At 42.4% G+C, this 25,393-nt stretch overlaps 1 long non-coding RNA gene across 2 annotated transcripts in view; it reads left to right on the top strand.

Annotated features, from left to right (window-relative positions):
- The window catches only part of LOC140470801 (uncharacterized), a 678,281-nt gene that overhangs the window by 624,140 nt on the left and 28,748 nt on the right, over positions 1-25,393 (top strand). For both annotated transcript variants that reach the window (XR_011956722.1, XR_011956723.1), the window contains exon 2: positions 5,451-5,558. This is a non-coding gene — a long non-coding RNA (uncharacterized lncRNA). The remainder of the gene's footprint in view (positions 1-5,450; positions 5,559-25,393) is intronic.

The following is a 25,393-nucleotide window of genomic DNA, read 5'->3' on the forward strand; positions in this document are numbered from 1 at the left end:
AGATTACTTACAGTGTGGAAACAGTCCCTTTGGCCCACCGAAGTGCAACCCAACCATACCCCTTACCTAACACTACAGGCAATTTATGATGGCCAATTCACCTGACCTGCACATTTTTGGACTCTGGGAGGAAACCGGAGCACCCAGAGGAAACCCACGCGGACACAGGGAGAATGTGCAAACTCCACACAGACAGTCGCCTGAGGTGGGAATTGAACCAGGGTGTCTGGCGCTGTGAGGCAGCAGTGCTAACCACTGTGCCACCGTGCCGCCCACAAATCTGATGAGTTAGAATTGACAGTGGGTCAGTCGTGGTGTGTAGGAACACCAAGTAAGTTCAAGATTAGATTAGATTATTTACAGCGTGGAAACAGGCCCTTTGCCCCAACAAATGCTTCTCAATATTACACTTTAGAGTTTGTATTTCATAATCAGTAATGGGTACTCAAAATCATCATGAAGTACCAAAATGCAAATAAATTCCAAACATTCATCTCTCACTCTCTCACTCACACACAATAAGAATCCATTATAATTGATAGGACCTGACCATTTATTACAAGGCTTTTGGCATGCTTCTGAGATGATACAAAGTTTCTGAGGTCAAAATTCATAAGTTAACAACAGTGAATGTTATCAATCGGTGTCTTTTACATTGATTCATTGATGTTAAGGCAAATGTTCTTAATTGCTTTCGAGCATTGCATTCTCACTTGGTGAGAACAGATTTTTTTTTATCTTCTGCACATCCGAGGTTCCCCCTTTTATGGCTTGATGCCTCTCTGTCTGCCCTGTTTATTTTCTTGTGTTCTATAATTCAACATTACATTTAGTCTAAGTATTTAAGGGCAAGTTTTAAGGCTTTCTCATTATACTCACTCAGATACCATTTAAATGTTATAATTGTACCAGGCTCCCCCACTTCTCCATGCGCCTTATGATTTAATAAACTTCTATAAGGTCACTCTCCAGGGAAAACAGTTCCAGCCAGTTCAGCCTCTGCACACAGCTCAAATTCTCCAACCGGGATGAAGCATATTTACATGGAGTTTGTGTGACTGAAAAGGACAGAATTAATCCTTTCGCAAATACCTGTCACATACCGAGATGCCAATTAAATAACATGAATTTCAAACAGACAATCTATACAGGTAGCTCGTGTGCTATACTCGCAACACGTCCTTTATATAAACCACTAACAATACAACTTGATAAATGTCTGCCCATTTCTCATCTGCCTGAATGTGAGGTTCTCCATTTCCTCATTAAGACATTATTTTTAAAATAATAACAATCAGGGATACATTTGGGTTCGTTTTGTGTATGCCTTTTGATACAATTGCTATAAATTTTCATCTTTTTGCTGTAACTCAGTTAATTGACCTGAGCTAAAGATGTCTGCTTTGTCATCTCTGTTCCTGGTTTGTCTCAACTATCTGATCAAACAGGGTCTCTGCTAATTTCCCTTCAACTTTCTTATCTGTACTCTTTGACTTTCCTGTTTCAACTGGTGACTTTGTGACCTCGTTACCACAGTCAGAAAACATCCCAGGATGTGTGTCCTGCAGTAGTCCAGTTGCCTGAATTTCCATTGGCTTTTCAACTAAAATCAGGACTTCCACCAGTGAATCAGCAATATCATTAAAAAGGACAAACTGTATTCCCAGAGCTGAAAGTTTGTCCAGTACACCTACTATGACTTCTCCCCTCTTCGCTCGACACTCTAACCTCACTTCTTACAAATGAGCATTCCTTATTTCAATGTGAATTCCAGTTAATCATACCTTTTCTGGCAATAGTCCTTTAGCGCTACATATATCTTCATCTTTTAGCATCACAGATCGAAAGGATACTTATATCTCTGAATATTGCTACCTCTTTACCTGCTGCTCCTGGCCTATGCGAGTAAACTTTACCTTCACGGTGTATGGTTTAAGAAGATCTGGCACTTCCTCCATAAACAACCTCCAACCAGTTTGTACATTCTGGTGCAGCTTTCTAGTCTCCACAGTGCTCTCTGTTACCACTGCAACAAAATTCACTGGCTTATCCTGCTTTCCTACATCTGGCTTCTCAGTGCTTTTCCGAACCCGCTAATACTGCTTCCATGTGGCCTACTTTATTGAAAACACCAGAGCTTTTTCACTTGTCTTTCCCCTTCAAGGGTTTCCTTTTTACCCTGTGGTAAATTATCCTTATGATCTTCACAGAGATCTAATTTTTACTTTCCATGTGAGAATTTCTCTTATCCACAATTATTACCCCTCATGGATTAAAACTGATTTTAATTTATTGATCAACTCAATTATCAACCATTTCTGATGCCAGTCTTACTGTTCTAACTGTCTGCTCTTATATGTGCGTTGTCATTACATCAGGAAGTGAAATTTTGTACTCCTGTCTACGTGCCAATTACCAAAGTTCAAACTCCCTCTTTCTTTCTTCCATTCCTCTCTCTCCTCTTCTCCCTCTCTTCTGCTTTGAATTGTAATTCAAACTGTTTTGTTTCTGTTGCTCTTTCCTTGACTTTTGCCTCTAACTCGAGTTGTTTCATTATCAATTGAATTTTAGCCATCTCTAAAGATTCTGATGGAATTTTCAGCAAATTTAAACGGTGAGCTATGACTGTAATTATCCCACTTTTCCTCATGGAAGGAGGCAGTCAACCTCCAGCTTGTCTGCTAATTCCAGCAGCTTGGTATTAATCACTTTTTGCAAAAAAACTGACGCCACCTCTTCCATCCTAGAAAACTCTTGATGACTCAAAGAGCCATTGCTCTCCCAAACACTGTTTCCTGATGAAGGGCTGATGCCCAAAACATTGATTCTCCTACCCCTCAGATGCTGCCTGATCTGCTCGGTTTTCCAGTAACACACACTCGTCTCTGATCTCCAGCATCTGCAGTCCTCACTTTCTCCAAGCGCTGTTTAAACCAATTGACTTCAACACCTGGAACAAAAGACGCTAAGACTTACCACTTGCTGCCTTCCAGTCCAACAAATCAAATCCCAAATCAGAACTAGAGAATAAATTCTGCAAACGCCCCCAATCTGTTATGGAAAAGGCCAGACACCCTCCAAACATTTCAAGAAAGTAACCCACACCCTAACTTTGCTAATTGTTTTAAGTGGGTGTAACGAAGATATTCCAGGAGGGATGCAGCTGGTCAAACCAGTAGTTTTAAACCAAACAGTTTGATTTACACATTTACCGAATGATACACAAACAAAAGAGAACAGAATACTAAATAACCTAAAAATCCAAAAACCCAACAGACTATACCAACTTAATGATGATGTTCCCAACATTTACAACAATCCCCATAAATACCCCTTGGCACAAAAGGTAAAGTCAAACACAGGGTCATACAGGAGAGATGTCAGAGAGAGTGTACCATCATGGACCTGCTTCTTTGGGTTCAGCAACTTTTTCAACTGCCTGACTGCTTTCAGTCAATAGCCAGACAGTCAAAAACCAAATCAAACCAGAGAAAAGCTGAGCTGGGAAAACTGGGCCACTCCCCTTTCATTGTACAAGTGTTCTTCTTAAAAATGTGGAAACCTTTTGACTGAGGCATTACCTGTTAGCAAGAATCAAAATGGCCCTCAAACCCATCAACTCCGACTTTTCAGAACCTGTGTCTTTTACAAGCTTTGTTAAAGGAGCAGCAGCATCACAGCAGACTGCACCAAGAAGTAATGCCCTGAGGGATACAGGGTAATGTATTGAATTGGATCCAAAGTTGGCTCAGTCACAGGAAAGAAAGGATAATCGTCAATGGTGGCCCTTGTGAATGGAAAGCTGTTTCAAGTGGTGCTATGCATGGCTCGGTGTTGGGACCTCTGCTGTTTGTTTTATCCATTAATGATTTGGAGTTGCGTATGTTGGGCAAATTTGTGAAATTTGCAGATGACACAAAAATTGGCCGTGTAGTGGATAGTGTGGAGGATAGCTGTAAGCTCCAAAACTAGACAGATGGTTTGGTAGAATGCTCTGATAAGTGTCAGGGAATGTATTTTGGGAAGTCAGACGGGAAATGGGAAATGACAATAAATGGGAATATACTGAGAGGGACAGGTGAAGTGAGAGATCTTAGTGTGCAAATGCTCAGGTCCCTAAAGATAGGAGGGCTGTAAAGAAGGCACGTGGAATGCTCTCCTTCATTGGCAGAGGGTTGAATACAAAAATAAGGAAATATCAATGAAACTGTGTGAGGCACTGGTGGCTACAACAATATTGTGTGCAGTCAGGTCACCACATTATATGAAGGACGTCATTGCAGTGGAGAGAGTGCAGAGGAGATTTATAAGAATGTTGCCGGGCTGGTGAATTGTAGCTACCAGGAGAGATTGGAGAGTTTGGGGTTGTATTCCTTGGAACAGTGGTGCCATGATTAAGGAAAACAGGACGACACTCGTATTCACGGGTCCAGTTATCACGGTTTCACTTACTCGTGGTTTACAGTGGTCTGAGCATATAAAAGGGAATGTTCCAGAACCAGGGACCAGGAGAATGCCGGAAGGTATATTTCCCATTTAAATTAATGGTTTTGCACCTATCTGTAGGTCCTGGAACATATACCCCATGGGTAATGGGGTCTACAGTACTAAATAGTGAGCTACCTGATGAAGGAGCAGCACTCTGAAAGCGTGCAAATCCATATCGGCCTGTTGAACTATAACCTGGTGTTGTGTGATTTTTCACTAATTTGAGAGTGGGAGACATTAGACAGGAGAAACCTGTTTCCTTTAGCAGAATGATCAAAATCCAGGGATCACGGATTCAAGTTAAGTGCCTGTAGTATTAGAATTTATGAGGAAAAATGTTTTTTATGCAGAGAGTGGTGGGTATCTGGAATTCGTTGCCTGATTTGATGGTGCAGGCAGAGACCTTACATATTTTTAAACAAAAAATCCCTGGTACTGAGCCTCAAATGTTGTAAACTGCAAGGTTACAGGCAGTGCCAGGATGGTGGGATGAGAAAGGGCATGTAGGCATGGACAAGATGGGCAGAATGCCCCACCCCCTCACCCCAAAGCTGTATTATTTTTATGATTCTCCAGTTATCAATGAGACCAGGCCAGTCAATGCTGTGTGAATATGTAAATATATTTACCATATACCAAAAGTTACAGTTTGATAACTATACCCACACATTCACCAAACAGGAACTGACAGGCATACATCAATAACTAAACTCACATATCCACATACCCACTTGCATCAGGTGGCCCCATTCATGGAGCTGTATGGGTGTTGTTTAGTTTCTGAATCTCACTCAACTGTTATTAGAATTTTAAGAAAAAAATGGACAAGGAGCAGCTCAGCAGGAGTGGAATCAGACCTGTGGTTCTGTTTAAATTGCTGGCTTTCAACAAAATAAAATCCTAGTGATGATTAACTGAATGTTACATTGATGTTGCCAATCACAATTGATGTTGATTTACAGGAGGTATCGCTTCCGTTTTTCTCCACGCAAGTACTCAAAGGACCAAGATAATGTAATATTCCCTCGGTACAGAGCCAAGTGTGACCAGCTGCTTCGAACAAACAACAGGTATGTTACTGCTGTCAGAGCGAAGAACAACCTTTCAAAAGACAATAGGTGCAGGAGCAGGCCATTCTGCCCTTTGAGCCAGCACCACCATTCATTATGATCATGGTTGATCATCCTCAATCAGTATCCTGTTCCTGCCTTATCCCCATAACCCTTGATTCCACTATCCTTAAGAGCTCTATCCAACTCTTTCTTGAAAGTATCCAGAGACTTGGCCTCCACAGCCTTCTGGGGCAGAGCATTCCACACACCCACCACTCTATGGGTGAAGAAGTTTATCCTCAACTCTGTTCTAAGTGGCCTACCCCTTATTTTTAACTGTGTCCTCTGGTTCGGGACTCATGCATCAGTGGAAACATTCCTCCTGCCTCCAGAGTGTCCAATTCTTTAATAATCTTATACGTCTCGATCAGATCCCCTCTCAGCCTTCTAAATTCAAGTATATACAAGCCTAGTTGCTCCAATCTTTCAGCGTAAGATAGTCCCGCCATTCGGGGAATTGACCTTGTGAACCTATGCTACACTCCCTCAATAGCCAGAATGTCTTTCCTCAAATTTGGAGAACAAAGCTACGCACAATATTCCAGGTGCGATCTCACCAGGGCCTTGTCCAGCTGCAGAAGGACCGCTGCTTCTATACTCAATTCTTCTTGTTATGAAGGCCAGCATGCTATTAGCTTTCTTCACTACCTGTGAACCTGCATGCCAGCTTCCATTGACTGATGTACAAGAACACCTGCATCTCATTGTACTGCCCCTTTATCTAACTTGACTCCATTTAGGTAGTAATCTGCCTTCCTGTTCTTGCCACCAAAGTGGATAACCACACATTTATCCACATTAAACTGCATCTGCCATGCATCTGTCCACTCACCTAGCCTGTCCAGGCCATCCTGTACTCTCCTAACATCCTCTTCACATTTCACCCGGCCACCCAGCTTTGTCTCATCAGCAAATTTGCTCGTATTACTTTTAATACCTTCATCGCTATCATTAATGTACATCTTAAAAAGCTGCAGTCCCAGCACTGATCCCTGCGGCACACCACTAGTCACTGCCTGCCAAAAGGGAGCGGTTTATCACTACTCTTGGTTTCCTGTCAGCCAACCAATTTTCAATCCATGTCAGTATTTTGACCCTAATACCATGTGCCCTAATTTTGCTCATAACCTCCTGTGTGGGACTTCATCAAAGGCTTTCTGAAAGTCCAGGTTTACTACATACACTGGATCTCCCTTATCCATCTTCAGAGTTACATCTTTAAAAATTTCCAGAAGATTAGTCAAGCAAGATCAAAGTTTGTGAGAAGATTTGTAGCTCGGGTGCTCGTTGTTGTGGTTCTGTTCGCCGAGCTGGACATTTGTGTTGCGGACGTTTTGTCCCTTGTTTAGGTGACATCCTAAGTGATTGGCAATTCTGTGTTGTTTCCTCTAGCATTTATAGTGGTCAAGCAAGATTTCTCCTTCATAAATCCATGCTGACTCTGACCTCTCCTGTTAATGCTAGCCAGATGTGTTGTAATTTCATCTTTTATAATTGATTCAAGCATTTCTCCCACCACTGAGGTCAGACTAACTGGTCTATAATTCTCTGTTTTCTCTCCCCCTCCTTTCTTAAAAAAGTGGGACAATATTAGCCACCCTCAAATCCGCAGGAACTGATCCTGAATCAATAGAACATTGGAAAATGATCACCAATGCCTCCACGATTTCCAGAGCCACCTCCTTCAGTATTCTGGGATGCAAACAATCAGGTCCCGGGACTTATTAGCCTTCAGACCTAACAGTCTCTCCGACACCATTTCCTGCCTAATATAAATTCCCTTCAGTTCAGGTCCTTCAGCCACTATTCCATCTGGGAGATTGCTCGTGTCTTCCCCAGTGAAGACAGATCTAAAGTACCAATTCAACTCTTCTGCCATTTCTTTGTTCCCTGTAATAAATTCACCCGTTTCTGTGTTCATGGGCCCAATTCTAGTCTTAACCATTTGTTTTCTTTTACCTAAAAAAGCCTTTACTATCCTCCTTTATATTTTTGGCCAGTTTACCTTCATACCTTATTTTTTTCTTTGCGTATTATCTTTTTAGTTATCCTCTGTTGTTCTTTAAAAGCTTCCCAATCCTCCGATTTCCCACTCATCTTTGCTATGTTATACTTTTTCCATTTTGTCTTGTATGGTCCTTAACTTCCCTCGTCAGCCACGCCCACCCCTGCCTCCACTTAGGATCTTTCTTCTTTTTTGGAATGAACTGATCCTGCATCTTCTGCATTATACCCAGAAATGCCTGCCATTGTTGTTCCACTGCCATCCCTGCTAGGGTATTGCAGCATTGAACTGTGGCCATCTCCTCCCTCATAGCTCCATACTTCCCCTTATTCAACTGAAATATTGTCAGTACCGATTCTACCCTCTCCCTTTCGAATTGCAGATTAAAGCTTATTGTATTGTGGTCACTATCTCCAAATGGCTCCTTTATTTCGAGGTCCCTAATCAAATCCGGTTCGTTGCACACCAGATCCAGAATTTCTTTCTCCCTGCTAGGCTCCAGCATAAGAATCCATCTCTGAGATACTCCAGAAACCCCCTTTCTTGGGGTTCAGTACCATCCTGATTCTCCCAGTCTACCTGCATGTTGAGATCCCCCATAACAACTGTAGTAATATCTTTGTGACAAGCTAATTTTAGCTCCATATTCAACTTACACACTACATCCAGGCTACTGTTTGGGGGCCTGTAGATAACTCCCATTAGGGTCTTTCTACCCTTCGAATTTCTCAGCTCTCTCCATACTGACTCTACATCCACTGATTCTAGGCCCCCCGCACAATGGACTGAATATCATTCCTTACCAACAGGGCCACCCCACCCCCTCTGCCAGTCAGTCTCTCCTTACGATAGCACGTATAGCCTTGAATATTCATTTCTCAGGCCATGTCCACTTGAAGTCACGTCTCAGTTATCCCCACAACATCATAACTGCCAATTTCCAAATGAGCCTCAAGCTCATCCACCTTATGTCTAATGCTTCGTGCATTCATATATAATATTTTTAATTTGTTACGCTCCTCACCCTTCCTATCAGTCCCTATTTCACTTGACCTTACGGCATGATCCTTTTTTGAGTTTTCTGCTCCATTGATTCCATTGTCTTTCTTGACTTCTCTTGTTCTAACTTTCCCCTTCACTTCCTTCTTAAATTTCCAGTTTGTCCCGTCCCCCCTAAATAGTTTAAATGCAGCTGTGTTGCAGTGGCAAACCTACCTGCCAGAATGCTAGTCCCGCACCTATTAAGGTGCAAACCGTCCCTCTTGTATAATTTATCCTTACTGCTAAACATACCCCAGTGATCCAAGAATTTAAATCCTTGCTTCCTGCACCAGTTCCCCAGGCACACATTCAAGTCCATTATCTCCCTGTTCCTGTCCTCTCCAGCCCGATGAACTAGAAGCAAACCAGGGATAATCACCCTGGATGTCCTGCTTTTCAGCCTTCTCCGAAGTCCCGCTGTAGAATGTCTCTCCTCTTCTTTCCACAGTCACAGAGTGGATTGAGTCAGGTTCATATTGAGCTCCATTTCCAGAGAGATATGTTCAAACCAAGTGTCAAACACCACCAAGGAAATAGAAGTTTATATTTTTTAATCTATATTCTCAATGCATGCTACCCAGTTCCAATTAATTTGAGTGAATCCTCATCAAAAATATATATTGCACTAAATCTGAACATAGATCGGCACAGCACAGGGTCCTTCAGCCCACGACGTTGTGCCGAACATGGCGCCGAATCAAATCTAATCCCTTCTGCCTGCCCATGGTCCATATCCCTCCATTTCTTGCATTTTAATTTGCTTATTTTAAAGCCCCTTCAATACCTGTATCTTATCTACCTCCATCACCACCCCTGGCAGTGTGTTCCACTCCTATCACTCTCTACTTAAAATAAAAACTGCACCTTAGGTCTCCTTTGAACTTTCCCCCTTGCCTTATATGCATGCCTCTTAGTTTTAGACATTTCAACTCTTGGAAAAAGATTCTGACCATCAGCTTTAACCATGCATATTATAATTTTATAGACTTCTGGATATAGGTTTGCTCGCTGAGCTGGAAGGTTTGTTTTCAGACATTTTGTCACCATACTAGGTAACATCATCAGTGAGCCTCAGGATGAAGCACTGGTGGTATTTGTGTGTTTAGGTTTCCTTGGGTTGGTGATGTCATTTTCTGTGGTGATGTCATTTAGTGTTCATTTTCTCTGAGGTTGTAAATGGAATTCAAGTCAATTTGTTTGTTTTTCGAGCTCCGTTTGGAATACCATGCTTCTCAGCATTCTTGTGCACATCTCTGTTTGGCCTTTCCTAGGATGGATGTGTTGTCTCACTCGAAGTGGTGTCCTTCCTCATCTGTATGTAAGGATACTAGTGAGAGTGGGTCATGTCTTTTTGTGGCTAGTTGATGTTAATGTATCTCAGTGACTAGTATTCTGCCTGTTTGTCCAATGTCGTGGACTCATAAATAGAAAATGGGCCAGACCACCAGTGCTTCATCCGGAGGCTTACTGATGATGCTACCTAGTATGGTGACAAAACATCTGAAAAAGAACCTTCCAGCTCAGCGAGCAAAGCGAGATCCAGAACCTCAACCTGAGCTACAACTCTTCTCAAAATTTTATCGACTTCTATTAAGTCTGCCCTCAGTCTCTGCTGCTCAGAAGAAAACTATTTGGCTTTTTCTAGCTTCTTTTTTATTAGCTTATATCTGCGAGACAACATTCTGGCAAACCTCTTCTGCACCCTCTCTAAAGCCTCCACGCCCTTCCTGTAATGTGGCAACCACAATCGAAAAATCACGCAACACCAGATTATAGTCCAGCAGGTTCATTTGGAAGTACTAGCTTTCAGAGCGCTGCTCCTTTATCAGGTAGCTGTGAAACAGGATCATGAGACACAGAATCTATCGCAAAAGATTATAGTGTCATGCAACTGAAATGATATTTTGAAGAAACCTAGATTGCTGTTCAATGTTTCATCTTTTCGAAAGGGTTGCAGGTTTCAGTTCATTAGTATATACATATCAAAACTTCTTTTAAGTCACATTTCAAACATGACTTCAGATTTTATTTAAAAAGGGTGACATCTCAACTCAGACAATGTATTAAAGGTGTGAGGTTAGAGTCTGTCTGTATCCCAATCTTGAGTCAGACTGGTTCTATTGCCAAAGTAGGAATATATAAAATATTACATGGATTGACGGCCTGCAGACTGTGCTCTTTTTGAGCAAAATAGAATGTATCCGCAAATATAATTCTGCAACTACAAATTCACCCCAGAGAAGTGTGTGTGTGCACGTGCGTGAGAGAGAGAAAGAGAGCAAGAGCAGTGTATATGCTTGGTAAAATGTATGTATGAGTATGATAGAGTATAAGCCTGTGAGAGGGTGTGTGTGTGGGAGGTGCATGCATGTGTGTATGAGGGAAAGCGTGTGGATGAGAGAGGGTCTGCATGAGTGTGTGTGTGAGTGTGTAGTGTGACAGGAACCCAAGGTCCCGATTGAGGTTGTCCTCACAGGTTCTGAACTTTAGTCAGGATACTTTTAACGTGACAATCAAGGTGATCAAAGAGACGATGCTGTCCATTTGTAGTTATATGCGAGATAGATAGTGAGCACATTGAAGGGAACATTGCAGCTCTCAGTAACCGAGAAGGACAGAATTAATCTTTTGTCACAATACTCTTAAGTATGACCAAGGAAAGTCAACCAATAAGGCAAGCACGCCATATGCCGCCTTCTAGATACCACCCTATCTACTTGCATGGCCACTTTCAGAGAGTTATAGACTTGAAACCCCAATGTTGTTCAGAGTCCAGCATTAACTGTATACCTTTGCTTAACAATTGATCTCCCAAAGTGCAGCATCTTATACCTTCCTGAATTAAACTCAATCTCATATCTCCACCCAAATCTGAAGTGATCTATATCCTGCTGTATCCTTTGACATACGTCTACACTCCCCACAAGTTCACCGATCTTTATACTGTCTACATTTAGTAACGATAATTTTAATGTTACAATCAAGGTGAACAAATAGCTGATGCAATGACTTTGAGCAACCGTATGTAAAGTACATATGGAGTCCAAATTGAATTGAAGGATACATTTCAGCTATCAGTAATTGTGAAGGACAATTAATCTTTTGTCACCTACATAGACACAGCAATCAAATAATATGAATTCCAAATGCACAATCTGTGTCAAAGCCTTACATAGAATGATTAATGTGTAGATACATAACCAAATATTTCCCCACACCCCCCTCCCCAACACACACAATCTCTCTGATTCTCTCTCTGACTTATGATGAGTTTCAAAGACATACACCATCCTGACACACAGTACAATATCTAACAGTCATACAGTTCCATTGACATTGCAAGTAACACAAAATTTTATGTTCAAAATTATTTCTACCCACACATCCTTTGTCAGAGAGGCCTATGGCACAGAATCAGACCCTTTGAAACTTTTGAGTCTGCACTGATCAGAAACAACCAGCTAACAATTTTCATCCTGATCAGCCAGCATCCATTTGCATAAAAGAGATCATGGTAGCAGAGGAGCTTATCATCCCCATCTTTCTTACAACTCCATTCTGCATTTCTTCATATTGCATTAGGCTTTGTTTTGTTTGTTTCAGTCCATCCAGAAACTCTTTTTTTTGGTATTTATGTACTTCTTTCAAAATTGTTCCAATTTTCTACAAAGAGCTCTGCACTCCTCCTTCCCCCTCCCTCGGGATGTATCACCAAAAAAGCATGAAATCTGGCTGCAATTTTCACAATATAGCAGTGGAATCTCATAACCACCCTTCAAAGCAGTGGAGAAAAGGGGGGAAAAAAGCCAAAATTGATAGGCTTGTAGAATTCACATTTTATTTTCAAGCAGAGTAGAATAGTGTTGATTATTCCATAAATTCAATTTGACAGTTTACATATTCTGCACCACATGACAAAAAATAATACAAGTCCTTTTTCTTTTGTCCTCCCGACTATAGAGCAACATAAGACTACTGCTAATGGTGCATCATTACACTACAGAGCAGGGTAATGTTCTGTCTACATCAGAAAATAGAGGTGAATTAGCTAATTGTCTTTTCCGTACAAGGTCAGTCAGCTCCAATGCAGTTGAATTGTTTGTTACTTCGTTGCAAATGGATTCAGTTTACACTGATTTTTACTTGACCAGTATTAATAAAAGAACATCACTATGCACTGAAACAAAAATTGATGGCTTTCTGAGACCAACATTTTATATAATAACTCTGTTAGATTCCGTACTATACAAGATACAAAAGGTCCATTGTGTTTCCTACCTTGACTCTGAAGAACAGCACAGAATCCTTTCTGCTGCAGTGTGTTACACTTTCACTTGCACGTGCTTCCTACAGGCACTAACAATTAAAGAACTTCAGCTGTTTCCCATTCGCTACAGGAGACATGGACTGAGATACAGACTGGCAGCACAACAGCACACTCACTCTCACTCAGCCATTGAATGCTGAAAGGAAAAGAATAAAATTTGGCCTTAATTAATTCCAGATTTGAATTGATTCTCAACATCACTTATCACAGCTGAGGATAGACAGTGCCCAGCAGCGCCTGATAAAGTCTACTATACATGCACTCACACACAATGTAAAAGTAAACAGACTGAAATGCAATACAATTAAGCATCATCAAAAAGAGTTTATTTACAGAGTCTGTGCTACATTCAGACAAAACCATAACTGAACATAGGTGAATGAGATCCAGTAAATCTCCAATGACCCCTCTCCCGAGCTTGAGGGTCGTTCCTTCAATGAGTTGCCCAGAACTGAACACAGTTCTGACCAATCAAAGACTACAGTTACTAAAAGTCAGATGTCTGCAGATCTGATGTCAAATTATCCTTTCCATATAAGACACTGACAATGTGTGGATGAAGTTCACATTCCCAACAATTACTGCAGAACTGATGCATAAGAGAATGTCCCAGTACAGGCACAATGGGCTGAATGGTCTGTTTCTGTGCTGTACCACATTAGTCATTCTGATTTTGGTGAGAAAGGAGATGATATGCTGTTGTGTTGCATATTGGTATAAAAAATATAATTCACTTATTGACATGTGCATTCACATACTGACATAGGAGAAAATGACAAATACAGATTAATATCAACATTCTCAAATCACAGCAGGGACAGACCAATAAATACACTCACACATTCACATCGGCAATGGGCAAATACAGGTCAACATTGACAGTCTCAATTCACAGAGCAGGAACAGACTGGTAAATACATTCACATCAGGGAAACGGACAGGTAGAATTGATAGTTACGTGCACATAGAAGAAACTGACACATACACATTGATAACTACACGGTTCTATAAATGATTCGGAGTTGGGTGTTGAGGACATAATGTCTAAATTGCAGTTGACACTAACCCAGGGAGGGGAGTGAATTGTGAGGATGATGCTTAGTGACTTCACAGGGCGATTGACAAGTTGGCTAAATGGGCAGAAATCTGGCAGATGAATAGCCACGCAGACAAATGTAATGAAATGCATTTTGTTAACAGAAACACATGGCAACAATGCAGGGTCAATGGTACAGCTTTGAGGGGAAAACTGGAGCCAAGGGACCTCTGGGTTCACGTGTATCGTTCTCTGAAGGTGGCCAGGCAAGCCTAAACCATTGTGAAAAAGGTTTATAGGATCCTTGTGGTTATAAATAAAGGCATTGAGTATAAAACTGAGGAAGTGATGCTATACCTCGACAAATCATTGGTCAGACCACATTTGTGTTCAGTTCTATTTAAGGAAGGATCTTCAAGCTCTGGAGAGGGTCCATTGGAAATTTACTAGAATGATAGCAGGAATGAAGGATTTTACATAATAGGAAGGATTAGTGACACCAGGCCTCTTCTCCTTGGAGCAGAGAAGATTAAGAGGGGGAATTTATGGAGGTATTCAAAAATATGAAGAATTTTGACAGTGGAAAGAAGAATATTTTGTGACCATTACTTGGTATGTTAGTAACTACGGGTCACAATTTCAACATTGTCAGCAAGAGAGCTAGGTGTGGGATGAAGAGAAATGTCTTTACTCAGAGTTGTTAGGATTTGGATTGTGCAACCTGGAATACTGGTGGAGGTAGATTCCATACAAGGTATCAAACTAAAGCTGGATGTGTATTTTAAGTGATGAAGTTGGAGGGCAAAGAAGATAGGGCTGGTGAATGATCCTGTCTTGAATTATTTCCAGCTCACCACAATTTAAATAAATTATGCGCAGAGTACATTCAATTCATTGTCTAGTCTGCCTCGACCCATTCACCAGGAAGTCAAATGGATGCTCAAGTTAGGAAAGGACACCATAAAATCTCAAATCTGTGCCATCAACAGATAGATCATTGTACAGCAGTATAAATTGACCCACCAAGAGTTCTGGGAGAGACCATATTTCAGATGATTTCTCAAGACAAGTCCATCTTTCGAACTGATATCTTGCCGAGTGAATTGAGACAAAGCTTAGCCGAGTCACAGAATCGTGGCAGCGCTACGCCTTCTCTTCCTTGTCCTCCTTATTTGCTGAAAGATAGATTTGCTGTTGATCGATTTGTGAAGGGTCACAGGCTTTCTTCTGCACTGTCTCACAATGTCCATGGAAGGCTAACATAAACGTTTCCCTTTTCGTCTTGACCTGATTCCTCATCCCCTCCTGTATGTGTGCGCCTCAGGGTGGCTTATGTGATGCAGGGTGGTTGCTGTTCCACTTGGTCAGCCTGAAAACAGATCAACAAGAAATGTAGTGGGAGCAGGACCAAAATTGGTGGCATTTTGGACAGAGAAGAAGGTTATCCAAGAGGACAATGGAAGTTTGATCAACTGGGCCAGTGGATCAGGGAATGGCAGATGAAGTTTAATTTAGATAAACACGAGGTGTTGCATTTTGGTAAGGCAAACCAGGGCAGGACCTATGCTGTTAATAGTACAAGTCTGGGGAGTGTTTCTGAACAAACAGACCTAGGGGTGCAGGTAGACAGTTCCTTAAATGTGGCATTTCAGCAAGACACTGTGGTGAAGGCGGCATTTGGCGTGCTTCTCTTCACCGGTCAGAGCATTGACAACAGGAATTGAGATCAGAATAAATTGCCCAATACCATTGAGCTAAACATTGATGTCCCCAGAATCCATACAGTGTGGAAAGAGACCATTCAGTCTGTCCCAAACCAATAAAGAGGATCCCACCCAGACCCAAATCTACCCCTATAACCCTGCATTAACCATGGCCAATCCCCCGAACCTGCACATCCGACAGCATGGAAGCAGGTCTTTTGGTTCATCAGGTCCATAGACTGACCCTCTGAAAAGCATCCAATCCCAGCCCAACACCCTCTCGAATCCCTGTAACCCTGCATTTCCCATGGCTAATCCTCCTAGCCTGCATAACTCTCACACTATGGGCAACTTAGTATAACCAATCCATCTAAACTCCACATCTTTGGACTGCAATACTTACCAGAGGCTGGAATTATTCCTGGGTCCCTGGCGCTGTGAGGCAGCAATGCTAACAACTGAGCTACTGTGCCACCCAATGTTTTTGCCACTGGCCATGTAGGGGTTGGTTAGCTCAGTTGATTCTGTAGTTGGCTTACAATGTATCGTCACGCTGACAGCATGCGGTTCAATTGCTGGTCTGGTTGAGATTGCTATGAATGATCATTCCCTGTGCCTGAGATGTGGTGACCCTCAGGTTAAAACATAAAACAGTTGTTGCTTTTTTCTCCCCCACACCTCTCTCCCCCTCTCTCTAATGAGACAATGGTGAACTTACATGAACCGTCTGATAAAAATATAACTTTGCTGATTAAAAATTAACTGCCCTCTTTTTCACTGCAAAATAACTTGTGTGTTTCCTTCCTGCTGCACCATGAGTGACCTGTAAATGAAAGAAAAGACATTTTACTAACGGTACGTGAAGAACATAGAAAAGTACAACACAGAACAGGCCCTTTGGCCCATGATATTGTGTTGAGATTTAAACCTAATGTAAAGTATAGTAACTTACAAGAGTAAATTATAGTAAATATACGCATCCTTGAACTCACTGCTATCCATGTGCATGTCCAGCAGTTAATTAAATGTCCCTAATGACTCTGCTTCCACCACCACAGCTGGCAACGCATTCCATGCGTTCACAACTCACTGCGTAAAGAACCTACCTCTGATGTCTCCTTTATACCTTCCTCCTAATGTCTTCAAACTATGACTTCTCAGACCAGTCAATCCTGTCCTGGGGAAAAGTCTCTGGCTATTGCCTCTATCTATTCCTCTCAATATTTTGTACACCTCGATCAGGTCTCCTCTCTTCCTCCTCCTCTCCAGAGAGAAAACTCCAAGCTTATTCAACCTTTCTTCATAAAGCAAGCGGTCCAGTCCAGGCAGCATCCTGGTAAACCTTCTTTGCACCCTCTCCAAAGCCTCTGTATCTTTCTGATAGTAGGGTGACCAGAACTGGACACAATATTTTAAGTGTGGTCTCACCAGTGTTTTGTGGAGCTGCAGCAAAAACTCGCATCTCTTAAAATCGATCTCTCTGTGGACTGTAAGTCTGTGCACTTTTAATTTAGGGTACAGGAGGCCCTACTTTGTAGGACCTGGGGTCTAGAACCCACTCAAATAACAATTAATCACTTACCTTCCCGACCGGCTTTGCGTTCCAACGTCGCTTCCACCCAACACCTGCTGCTTTCTGCTGCAAAAAGACCATTGGCGTCGAGGTAAGTTCTTAAGTGGAACCATGGTGGAACCTTGTTGAACACCTGAAGTCGATATAGATCACATCCAACGCTCTGCCTTCATCAATCCTCTTTGTTACGTCTTCAAAAAAACTCAATCAAGTTTATGAGACATGATTTCCCATGCACAAAGCCATGTTGACTATCCCTAATCAGTCCTTGCCTTTCCAAATACATGTACATGCTGTCCTTCAGTATTCCCTCCAACAACTTGCTCACCATCGATGTCAGGCTAACTGGTCTATTATTACCTCGCTTGTCCTTCCCACCTTTCTTAAAGTGGCACAGCTCTGATCTCCAGCATCTGCAGTCCTCACTTTCTCCTAGAAGATCTTTGAGGGGGCCCTATTCTGTCCCTAGTTACCCTTTTGCCCTTGATGTATTTGTAAAAACCCTTTGGATTCTCCTTAACTGTCTATTTGCCAAAGCTATCTCCTGTCCCCTTTTTACCCTCCTGATTTCTCTCTTAAGTATATTCCTACTGCCTTTATACTCCCCGAAGGATTCACTTGATCTATCCTGTCTATCTCTGACATATGCTCCCTTCTTTTTCTTAAGCAAAATCTCAATTTCTTTAGTCACCCAGTATTCCCTGCACCTACCAGCCTTTCCTTTCACCCTAACAGGAATATACTTTCTCTGGACACTCGTTATCTCATTTCTTAAGGCTTTCCATTTTTCAGCTGTCCCTTTACCTGCGAACATCTACGCTCAATCAGCTTTTGAAAGTTCTTGCCTAATATCGTCAAAATTGGCCTTTCTCACTCGCGATGTTTAAATGTGGCTGGGTTTTAGAGAGTTAACTTTTACCAGCATTTCTTATTTTTGAGATGGTGGAAAGTGAGTACACCAAACTGCTCTCTGTTTTGGAGTCATCTATAATCAAGAAACAGGAATGCAAAGTGAACCGAAAGTTTGGAGATCAGAATGTTAAACCAACAGCAAACAATGCCTCAAAATTAAATACGAAGTGATAATTAAGGTCACAGCCCCAACCCAGCAGGAATATAAACCAAAGCTCTTGGCTATATATCGACCTTTCAAAGCAGTTCACAAACCAGGTGATTCAATAACATCGAATGTGTATTTTGCATCAACATTCACTACAAAGTTTGTGCCCACCCTCCCAGAACAAGCTCACATAGGAAGGTAGAGGCCCTGGGATCATTTATAATTTTTTTTGTTACTATTATTTGCTCATGGCACATGGGCATCACCTGCTGGACCCAGCATTTATTGTTGTGGTTCTGTTCGCCGAGCTGGGAATTTGTGCTGCAGACGTTCCCTGTCTAGGTGACATCCTCAGTGCTTGGGAGCCTCCTGTGAAGCGCTTCTGTGATGTTTCCTCCGGCATTTATAGTGGTTTGTCTCTGCCGCTTCCAGTTGTCAGTTCCAGCTGTCTGCTGCAGTGGCCAGTATATTGGGTCCAGGTCGATGTGCTTGTTGATAGAATCGGTGGATGAGTGCCATGCCTCTAGGAATTGCCTGGCTGTTCTGTTTGGCTTATCCTATAATAGTAGTGTTGTCCCAGTCGAACTCATATTGCCTGTCATCCGCGTGTGTGGCTACGAAGGGTAGCTGGTTGTGTCGTTTCATGGCTAGTTGGTGTTCATGGATACGGATCGTTAGCTGTCTTCCTGTGTTTGTCCTATGTAGTATTTTGTGCAGTCCTTGCATGGGATTTTGTACACTACGTTGGTTTTGCTTATGCTGGGTACCGGGTCCTTTGTCCTGGTGAGTTGTCATCTGAGATTGGCTGTTGGTTTGTGTGCTGTTATGAGTGGTCGTAGTAGTCTGGCTGATAGTTCAGAAATGTTCTTGATGTATGGTAATGTGGCTAGTCCTCTGTGTTGTGGCATGTCCTCATTCCATTGTCTTTCCCTTAGGCATCTGTTGATGAAATTGCGGGGGTATCCATTTTTGGCGAATACATTATAGAGGTGTTCTTCTTCCTCTTTTTACAGTTCTGGTGTGCTGTAGTGTGTTGTGGCCCTTTTGAACAGTGTCTTGATGCAACTTCTTTTGTGTGTGTTGGGGTGGTTGCTTTCATAGTTCAGGACTTGGTCTGTGTGTGTGGCTTTCCTGTATACCTTTGTGGTGAATTCTCCATTCGGTGTTCTCTGTACCATCACGTCTAGGAATGGGAGTTGGTTGTCCTTTTCTTCCTCTCTCGTGAATCTGATTTCTGTGAGTGTGGCGTTGATGATCCGGTGTGTGTTCTCTATTTCTGTGTTTTTAATGATTACAAAGGTGTCATCTAAATATCTGACCCAGAGTTTGGGTTGCATTTGTGGTAAGACTGTTTGTTCTAATCTTTGCATTACAGCTTCTGCTATGAGTCCAGAGATGCGTGAGCCCATGGGTGTGCCATTGATTTGTTCATATATTTGGTTGCTGAATGTGAAGTGTGTTGTGAGGCACAGGTCCAGTGGTTTGAGTATGCAGTCTTTGTTGATAGGTTCCCCGTCTTGTTGTCTGTTCTGTATGTCCAGCAGGTTGGCTATTGTTTCTCTGGCTAGGATTTTGTCGCTAGAGGTGTACAGTGCCATTACATCGAATGAGACCATAGTCTCTTTCTTGTCTACATGTATATTTCTGATGTCCAGGAAATCCTGTGTTGACTGTATGGTGTCTGAATCAGCTGATTAGGTGTTTTGGTTTCTGTTGTAGTTCTTTAGCCAGTTTGTGTGATGGTGTCCCTGGTAGTGATATTATGGGTCTGATTGGGATGCACTTTAGGTAATCCATAGGATCTGGGGGTGGTGTTGCTTTCAGGTTTCATTCTCTGTAGGTCAAACCTGGTTATCTGTCCTGAGTTTGGGTTGAATTTGCCAAAAACGGATACCCCCGCAATTTCAGCCACTCTCAGACAACAACTCACCAGGACAAAGGATCCGATACCCAGCATGAGCAAAACCAATGTAGTGTACAAAATCCCATGCAAGGACTGCACAAAACACTATACAGGACAAACAGGAAGACAGCTAACGATCCGTATCCATGAACACCAACTAGCCATGAAATGGCACAACCATCTATCCTTAGTAGCCACACACGCGGATGACAGGCAACATGAGTTCGACTGGGACAACACTACTATTATAGGACAAGCCAAACAGAGAACATCCAGGGAATTCCTGGAGGCATGGCACTCATCCACAGATTCCATCAACAAACACATTGACCTGGACCCAATAAACCGGCCACTGCAGCGGTCAGCTGGAACTGACTACCGAAGTGGCAGATACAAATCACTACAAATGCCGGAGGAAAGATCACAGAAGCGCTTCACAGTAGGCTCCCAAGCACTGAGGATGGAAACTGAAAGTCACCTAGACAGGGGACGAAACGTCTGCAAACACAAATCCTAGCTTGCTGAACAGAACCACAAAACGAGCACCCGAGCTTCAAATCTTCTCTACAAACTTTGAACACCTAGCATTTATTGCCCAACTCATCTCTAGTTGCTCCCTTGAGAAGGTAGGCACGAGCTGCTCTGTTGAACTGCTGCAGTCCATGTTCTGTAGATAGACACACATTGCCCTGAGGGAGGGAATTCCAGGATTTTGACACAATGACACTGAAGGAACAGTGTTATATTTCCATGTCAGGATAATGAGTGGCCGGAAGGGGAACTTGTAGAGGGTAGGTGTTCCCACATCTGCTGTACTTGTCCTTCTAGATGGAAGTAGTTGTGAGTTTTGAAGGTGCTGCCTGAGGATCTTTGGTGTCCTTCTGCAGTACATCTTGTAGATGGTACACACTGCTGCTACTGAGCATGGGTAGTAGAGGAAGTGGATGTGGTTCCAACCAAGTGGAGCTGCTTTGACCCTCAATGATGTCTAGCTTCTCGAGTGTTGTTGGAGTTGCAAGTATTCAGACAAGGGGGGAGCATTCCATCACACTCCTGACTGGACACTGAGATAGTTGGAATGGCTCTATCAGGGAAGATTCTAACCATATATATCCTTCCAAGGAAAAAAGGAATGAAATCACGACAAATCAATATTGTTCTGTCTTCCTCAGTTGGATCCAAGGGTCTATGCTACAAATTCCAAACTGAGTCATACCCATCGCACACAGCCTACCTCAGATATACGGAAAGCCTTTGATTTTCTGCCATTTAATAATAATTCTCAGAGTACACCCCCCTTGTTCAAGAATCTCAAGGTTTGTAAACAAAATGAATAGTTGCCATTGTGTGCCCGTGTCCTTTACTGAACAGTACGTGGCTCCAGCAAAAATAAAGGATCAAAAGGAAAGTTGTCTTACAGTAAACAGTCAGTTTCCAGGTGGCAAATACTATCTGTCCCTGCTGAGTTTCTCCAACAAGTTCTGTGTTTCCTTTTATTTCTGTGATTCATTGCCTGAAGAAAGCTAATTGAATGCTGGCTGTTATATTGAGAGATCTGGTGTACAAGGATGCAGAAGAGATGCTGCAGTTATACAAAACCCTGGTTTGACACCACTTGGAGCAGATCTGGGCACCACACCTGAGGAAGGATAGATTGGCCTGGGAGGGAGCACAGCATGAGTTTACAAGATTGATACCTGGACTTCAGGGGTTAAGTTATGAGGAGAGATTACACAAATTAAGCATGTTCTGTCCAGAATTTACAGGGTTCGTGGATGATCTGATCAAAGATATTAACAGGAAAAGACAGGGTCTGGAAATTGGAAGTGTTTCCACTGGTCGGGGATCCTAGAATTAGGGAGGGCATAGCTAGAGAATTAGGGCCAGACTGTTCAGGAGAGATGTTAGGAAGTACTACTATGCACAAAGGCTGGGAGAGGTTTGGAACTCTTTTCCACAAACAGCAGGCATTGCTGGATCAGTTGTTAGTTTTAAATCTGAGATAATATTTTTGTTCAGCAAAGTTATTAAGGGGAATAGGGGTCAAAGGCAGGTCTATGGAGTCAGGTCACACATCAGCCATTGAATGGTGGAGCATGCTCAATGGGTTGAATGGTCTCCTCCTGCTCCTTTACATGAATATTCCACATTAATATATCATGGAACTCCCTGCAGTTACAAAGTGGCATTTCCACACACTGCAGCAATTAGTGATTTCAAATGGAAACTGAAAGTCCAAATACTTAATTTTCACACATTCCAGATCCCCACCATCCTCTGGGTGAAACAATCCTCAAACCCATCTCTAAACCTCTTACCCTTCAGTTTAAAAACCATGAAGGCAAATGTTCTAAACACCTTCTCATACACCCTGTCTACACGTGACACAACTTCAAAGAATTATGCACCTGAAACCCTTGGGCTCTGCTCTACAACACTCCCAATCTTACACTCTGCTATCAAGTCCCCCTCATCCATCAACCTTCTCTGTTGTAAAGGAAACAACCCAAACTTCCCTCCCCAACACTTCCAGGAAGAGATTTGTTTTTTGTGGATCTTTCCAATCAGACGAATACCAGCATGAACACTGACCAATACGTGACGGTGTAGGATCAGCAGCTCACAGATTCATACTCACCATTCAATTGACTTGACCAGATCTCTGCGTGTTTGAAATTTCTTGCAGGTCTGTCCTCACTCGGGACCTCAGCTCGATTTCCCATCACCTCCCCTAGAATGAACTATTTCCAGATCATCACCCAACCGAGTTCCCCTCCCAATCGTGACAACAACTTGCTGCTGTGCGTGTATGAAAACTCCTGGCAACAAGGTCACTGAGCCAAGGTCCCACGGAATGACCTCCTGGAATTGTCCAGAATGTGGCTGAGAACTTCTACGTTCATAGAATCATGAAGTTTTGCTGTACGGAAGGAGGCCATTTGTGTCTGTACCAGCTCCTGAACGAGCTACCCAGCCCACTCTCCAACCCTATCTCCGTAGCCCTCTAACATCATCCCTTCCAAATTTATATCCAGCTCTCTTTTCGAACCTCCTATGAAATCTGCCTCCACCACACCCTAAAGCAGCACATTCAAAACCCAACAATCCAAATAAGTTTCTCATCTCACTCTCTCACTGACAATCTTGAAATTCTACCAGCCAGTTACTAATAGACCAATGAGTGAAAAACAAGAACTTACTTTCCCGTCAGAATTGTTCAAACTTTCAACACCTCAATAAGGTCACCACTTCATCTTCTCTGCTCGAAGGAGAATAAGCTCAATCTCCTGAACTTTTCCCTGCATCTAAAATCCCTCATCATTGGTATCATTCTTGTAAATCTCCCTCACATTGTGTCCAGGGTTTGAACATCCTTCCTTTAGTAAGGTGTCCAGAACAGAACAAAATCAGCCTGGGTAATAGAAGGTCAACTCCCTTTGTCAAATGTATTTCTAAGTTCAGCTTCTGTTGCCTGTGAAGGTAAGGTGTTACACACAAAGAAATATCCAACAGATCAAAGGTGCATCTCCAACATGATCTAATATTCTCCATTCAATACTTGCTGTCACTGGAATTAATTTCTTTTCTGCCCTCTGGTTTGTGTTGGGTTAGCTCAGTTGGCTGGATGGCTGGTTTGAAATATGGAGCAACATTGACTGCGTGGGTTTGAATCTCTCACTGACTGAGGTTACCATGAAGAACTATCCTTCTCCATCTCTCCCCTTGTGTGAGGCATGGTAACCCTCAGATTAAACCACCACCTAGCAGTTATCACTCTCTCCCTCTCTGACACACCAGCTGAGGTTCACCAGTGTCTTTCATAACTTCAACATCACCTCCTTGTTCTTAGACTCTATGCCCTTATTAATAAAACAAAGAATGCTATGTGTTTTATTAACTGCTGTCTCCCTGTTATGCCGTCTTCACTGATCTGTGGACATATACCCCCAGCTGCCTCTGCTCCAATCCTGCTCTAGTTTTTTTCACCCCCCTAAACGTATTGTCTTTCCATTTCTTTCAACCAACGCCCTTCACCAAATTTGTGTTGAATCATGTTTGTCTTTATTTTTGAATGTTCATGAATTAAAATCTATTTTGTGAAATAAAACTTCATTTTCTCCCTCCTAGCAGTTTTGCTATTAACTAACAATATAGCTCCAAAAGAACATCCAGGCTGGCATCAGGTCGAGTCCACTTGGCCCTTCAGGAATCTGCTCTGCTATTCCATACGATCGCAGCTGGATCCCATCTCAGCCACAACTTCACTTTCCTGCAAACACTCACTTTGACCCATCACTGATTAACAATCTGTCTGTCTCCTCCCATTTATGCAGTGGGGTTGGGGGGGGTGATGTTCCGACAGATGTACAAGCCCCTCCTCATTTGAGAGAATTCATTGCTCCTTACCTCTGTTTTCACTCTGCCTAGCCCCTTATCATGAAATGATACTTTTTATTCTAGATTCGCCCACATGAGCAAACATCCTCTCTCCAACTCCTTTGTCAATACCCCCTTTAGCATCTTATAACCTTCCATTAGATCTCCTCTCTTCCATACTCCAGAGAAAGTGCTCAATCTCTCATCTAAGACAAACCCTTTATCTCTGGAAATGATTGAGTGAAACTCCTCTGAACTACCTCCGGTATAAACTGCATCTGTCCTCAAGTAACGAGATCAAAATTGTACCAGTCTCTTCTCATAAGACTAAACTTTCATCTGGGCAATCAATTCAGTGATCTCCTTTGAACTCCCTCCAATTCAACTACATCCCTACTCAAGGAATGGGACCAAAACTGTCTGCAGTATTCCAGATGTGGAAACCCCAATCCCTTGTACAGTTGCAGTAACAATTACCTACTTCCATACTCCATTCCGTTCATAATAAATGTCTTCCTTGTGACCTGCTGTAGCCTTTGCACTGACATTTTGAACTTTCTCTCCTATTCAGATGATAAGTTGCCTTTTTCAATTCTTCCAACTGCAATGAATAACCTCACCACTAATGGGACTGACCAACGCTCAGTTCACAGTCTAACGAAAATTGAGAGTGTGTCCTCGATTTGAACTGTTGTGCTTTAGATTTGCAAACGAGTCAGACAACGGTTCATTTGCTCCAATTTGTCTAACTGATGTAAAATTGCTGGG

This window comes from Chiloscyllium punctatum, chromosome 52, assembly GCF_047496795.1.
Source record: "Chiloscyllium punctatum isolate Juve2018m chromosome 52, sChiPun1.3, whole genome shotgun sequence".
NCBI lineage: Eukaryota > Metazoa > Chordata > Chondrichthyes > Orectolobiformes > Hemiscylliidae > Chiloscyllium > Chiloscyllium punctatum.